Source organism: Bubalus bubalis, chromosome 8, assembly GCF_019923935.1.
Source record: "Bubalus bubalis isolate 160015118507 breed Murrah chromosome 8, NDDB_SH_1, whole genome shotgun sequence".
Taxonomy (NCBI): Eukaryota; Metazoa; Chordata; class Mammalia; order Artiodactyla; family Bovidae; genus Bubalus; species Bubalus bubalis.
In genome coordinates this window covers 76,790,939-76,796,305 of record NC_059164.1, presented here as the reverse complement: position 1 = coordinate 76,796,305, position 5,367 = coordinate 76,790,939, and the positions used below count along the sequence as shown (strand labels likewise).

The following is a 5,367-nucleotide window of genomic DNA, read 5'->3' as shown; positions in this document are numbered from 1 at the left end:
TTTCAAGAAACACTTGCTTGCTGTGTTTAGAACAGTTTTATGTCAGGCAAAGGAGCTTATACCAGTTCTATAAAGCTTGTACAAAAGTGTTTTAAACACTGTAATAGGATCATTTCTGAAACACTACTTATTAACACATTCTGTGTGGAGAAAAGTGATATATCCCTGGAGGGAGGGGCACTCCTTTTGCAAGGCATGTAGAGAGGTTTTGAGAACCCTTGTAATAAAGGTGTTTCTAAGGATGCTACTTGCTTGCCAAGTTAACAGTGTTTCCTGGGTGATAGAAGTGGCACTGTTTCTGCAATGCATGTCACGAAGTGTTTAAAACTACATGAAATAAAGATATGTCTAAAAACAATGGTTGGTAGGTGACTTGAGAGCAATATTACATCAGTGATTGATGTTATGCCCATTCATTAAGGCATGGATGGAATTAAGAACAATTTTGGAAAGATTCTTCTAAGCTCACAATTTGCTTTCCGCATTGACAAAAGTCATATCAGGAAGTGAATGTTATAAAAAAGAATGTATATATGTATATAAGTGAATCACTTCTATACAGCAGAAATTAGTACAACACTAAATCAACTATACTTCAATTTTTTTAATAAATAAATGAAATAATTAATTACAACTAAAAAAAGAAAACAAATGTTATACACATTCCACAATGTACGAATTGAAGTTTTTACAGACACTTGTCATAAAGATGTTTCCAAAAACACTACTGCATGCTGTACTGAAAACAGTGTGCTGCCGATGAAGACACTGTACCCATTCTCAAAGGCAGTCCAGGAGTCTTTCTCAACACCAGTTAAAAAGATGTTTCTAAGAATCCTACTTGCATGCTGCCTTACAACACTGTTTTATCAGTGCATCAACTTAAAAAAAAATGTACAACATAAGAGTTGTGAGTTTAAGGGAATTCTCTGGTGGTCCAGTGGTTAAAACTCTGCACTTCCAATGCAAGGAGTGAGAGTTCAATCCCTGGTCAGAGAAGTAAGATCCCCATGCTGTGCTGCCAAGGGAAAAAAAAAATAGAGTGTGCGTTTAAGTTTTATTCAGGGAACTTACTGGAGACAGACCAGGAGACAGCCTCCCAGTAGTTCTGGGGGAACTGCTCTGAACAGCTATGGAGGGAAGCTAGTTTATATGTGATTTTTGGCTATGGGACACTTAGAGTCTAGCATGTGTGTGCATGTTAAGACGCTTCAATCATGTCTGACTCTTTGTGACCCTATGGACTGTAGCCTGCTAGGCTCTTCTGTCCATGGGATTTTCCAGGGAAGAATACTGGAGTGGGTTCCCATGCCCTCCTCTAGGAATCTTCCCAACCCAGGGATCAAACCCCGATCTCTAATGTCTCCTGCATTGGTAGGTGGGTTCTTTACTACTGGTGCCACCTGGGAAGCCCACAGTCCAGCATATATCTTGCTAAAAGATTACTGCTAGTCACAAAGAACAGACATCTCAAGTGAATTATTTTAGTGCTTTTCTATATATGGAAAGATACAAAAATCTGGGTTCCTTAAAATTCTTCCTGAGATCTAACTATCTAAGAGAGCTGCTTGCCCAAAGCACAGAGAATCTTGTGATGGTCTTAATTTTCTCTTGGAGTGCACTGTCAGTCAGCAACTGAAGCCAGTTAAAATCCTAATAGAATTGAATGGTGAGTGAAAACACTCTGTGATTTTCCAAGTGAATGGAAGTGGCACCCATCTGCAATGTATTTAGAGAAACGTTTAAAGACACTTGTTATAAAGATGCTTCAGAGAACTACTTATTCGCTGCATTAACAACAGTGTTATATCACTGACTGGAAGTTATAACCATCTGTAATTCATGTAGAGAAGTGTTTAAGAAAACTTGTAATCTAGCTGTTTCTAAGAATGCTGCTTACTGCTGCAATGAGAAAAGTGATAGTCATTTAATGAAAGTTATACTCATTCTGCAAAGAATGTACAGATCTGTTTAAGAACACATAATAAACATGTTTCTAGTGCTCACTTCAGCAGCACATATACTAAAACTGGAACGATACAGAAAAGATTAGCATGGCCCCTGTGCAAGGATGATACACAAATTCGTGAAGCATTCCATATTTTTAAAATTGATACAGCCACTATGGAAGACGGTATGGAGATTCCTCAAAAACTAGGAATAAAACCACCATACGACCCAGCAATCCCACTCCTAGGCATATACCCTGAGGAAACCAACATTGAAAAAGACACATGTATCCCGTTGTTCACTGCAGCACTATTTACAATAGCTAGAACATGGTGGCTGCATGGCGTTGAGCGAGCAGCCATGAGGAGATACCCTACATCCAAGGGCAAAGAAGAAGCCCCAGCAAGACGGTAGAAGGGGCAAATTCGTGTTTAGAATCAAACCCCATTCCCACCAGAGACACTCAGAGGGCTCAAACAAACCTCGTGTGCACCAGGACCCAGAGACCCCACAGAGGCTGAGACAGAACTGTGTTTGAGTGTCTCCTGTGGAAGTAAGGGTCAGCAGTGGACTGCCACAGGGACAGGGGTTCTGGGTGCAGCAGACTGGGTATGGCATAAGCCCTCTTGGAGGAGGTCACCATTAACCCCACCATAGAGCTACCAGAACTTACATAGAACTGGGAAGTAGATTCTTGGAGGGCACAAACAGAACCTTTGCACTAGGACCCAGCAGAAATGAGCAGGGACCCCACAAGAGATTGACCCGGCTTGCCTGTGAGTGTCCAGGAGTCTCCAGCAGAGGTGTGGGTCGGTGGTGGCCTGCTGCAGGGTTGGGGGCACTGAGTGTAGCAGTACATTCATGGGATCTTTTGAAGGAGGTCACCATTATCTTCATTACCTCCACCATATTTTGGCCCCAGGTAAATAGCACAGAGGGAACACAGCTCCACCCATCAACAGAAAATTGGATTAAAGATTTACGGCCCACTCATCAGAACAAGACCCAATTTCCCCCTCAGTCAGTCTCTCCCATTAGGAAGCTTCCATAAGCCTCTTATCCTTCTCCATCAGAGGGCAGACAGACTGAAAACTACAATCACAGAAAACTAAAAATCTAAATCACATTGATCACAGCCTTGTCTAACTCAATGAAACTATAAGCCATGCCGTGTAGGGCCACCCAAGACAGATGAGTCATGGTGGAGAGTTCTGACAAAATGTGGTCCACTGGAGAAGGGAATGGCAAACCACTTCAGTATTCTTGCCTTGAGAACCCCATGAATGGTATGAAAAAGCAAAAAGATAGGACACTGAAAGATGAACTCCCCAGGTCAGTAGGTGACCAATATGCTACTGGAGATCAGTGGAGAAATAACTCCAGAAAGAATGACGAGATGGAGCCAAAGTAAAAACAATACCCAGCTGTGGATGTGACTGGTATGGAAGCAAGGTCCGATGCTGTAAAGAGCAATATTGCATAGGAACCTGGAATGTCAGGTCCATGAATCAAGGCAAATTGGAAGTGGTCAAACAGGAGATGGCAAGAGTGAACATCGACATTTTAGGAATCAGCAAACTAAAATGGACTGGAATGGATGAATTTAACCCAGATGACCATTATATCTACTACTGTGGGCAAGAATCCCTTAGAAAAAATGGAGTAGCCATCATAGTCAACAAAAGAGTCTGAAATGCAATCTCAAAAGCAACAGAATGACCTCTGTTCGTTTCCAAGGCAAACCTTCAATATCACGGTAATCCAAGTCTATGCCCCGACCAGTAATGCTGAAGAAGCTGAAGTTGAACGGTTCTATGGAGACCTACAAGAACTTCTAGAACTAACACCCAAAAAAGATGTCCTTTCCATTACAGGGGACTGGAATGCAAAAGTAGGAAGTCAAGAGATACCTGGATGCTGCTGCGGCTGCTAAGTCACTTCAGTCGTGTCCGACTCTGTGCGACCCCACAGACGGCAGCCCCAGGTTTCTCAGTCCCTGGGATTCTCTAGGCAAGAATACTGGAGTTGGTTGCCATTTCCTTCTCCAATGCATGCATGCATGCAAAGTAACTTCAATTGTGTCTGACTCTGTGCAACCCCATAGACAGCAGCCCACCAGGCTCCTCTGTCCCCAGGACTCTCTAGGCAAGAATACTGGAATGGGTTGCCATTTCCTTCTCCAAGAGTAACAGGCAAATTTGGCCTTGGAGTACAGAATGAAGCAGGGCAAAGGCTAATAGAGTTTTGCCAGGAGAACGCACTACTCATAGCAAACACCCTCTTAAAACAACACAAGAGAAGACTCTACACATAGACATCACCAGATGCTCAACACCGAAATCAGACTGATTATATTCTTTCAGCCAAAGGTGAAGAAGCTCTATACAGTCAGGAGAAACAAGACAGGGAGCTGATTGTGGCTCAGATCATGAACTCCTTATTGCCAAATTCAGACTTAAATTGAAGAAAGTAGGGAAAAGCACTAGACCATTCAGATATGACCTAAGCAAATCCCTTACAGTTATAAAGTGGAAATGAGAAATAGATTTAAGGGACTAGATCTGACAGACAGAGTGCCTGATGAACTATGGACAGAGGTTTGTGACACTGTACAGGAAACAGGGATCAAGACCATCCCCAAGAAAAAGAAATGCAAATAAGCAAAATGGCTGTCTGAGGAGGCCTTACAAATAGCTGTGAAAGAAGAGAATCAAAAAGCAAAGGAGAAAAAGAAAGATATATCCATTTGTATGCAGAGTTCCAAAGAATAGCAAGGAGAAATATGAAAGCTTTCCTCCATGATCAGTGCAAAGAAATAGAGGAAAACAATACAATGGGAAAGACTAGAGATCTCTTCAAGAAAATTAGAGATACCAAGGGAACATTTCATGCAAAGATGGGCTCGATAAAGGACAGAAATGGTATGGACCTAACAGAAGCAGAAGATTTTAAAAAGAGGTGGCAATACACAAAACTATCCAAAAAAGATCTTCACGACCCAGATAATCACGATGGTGTGATCACTCACCTAGAGCCAGACATCCTGGAATGTGAGGTCAAGTGGGCCTTAGGAAACATCACTACGAACAAAGCTAGTGGAGGTGATGGAATTCCAGTTGAGCTACTTCAAATCCTAAAAGATGATGCTGTGAAAGTGCTGCACTCAATATGCTAGCAAATTTGGAAAATGCAGCAGTGGCCACAGGACTGGAAAAGGTCAGTTTTCATTTCAATCCCAAGGAAAGGCAATGCCAAAGAATGTTCAAACTATCACACAACTGTACTCATCTCACACGCTAGTAAATACTAAAAATTCGCCAAGCCAGGCTTCAACAATATGTGAACTATGAAATTCCAGATGTTCAAGCTGGATTTAGAAAAGGCAGAGGAATCAGAGATCAAATTGCCAACATCCGT

General features: G+C 42.0%; 1 non-coding gene across 1 annotated transcript; it reads left to right on the top strand.

Moving 5' to 3' along the window:
- The first annotated feature begins 1,999 nt into the window (after positions 1-1,999).
- On the top strand, positions 2,000-2,106 carry LOC112586725. Its single transcript, XR_003111211.1, has one exon. It is a non-coding gene; the product is annotated as a U6 spliceosomal RNA (small nuclear RNA).
- The last annotated feature ends 3,261 nt before the right edge of the window (positions 2,107-5,367 follow it).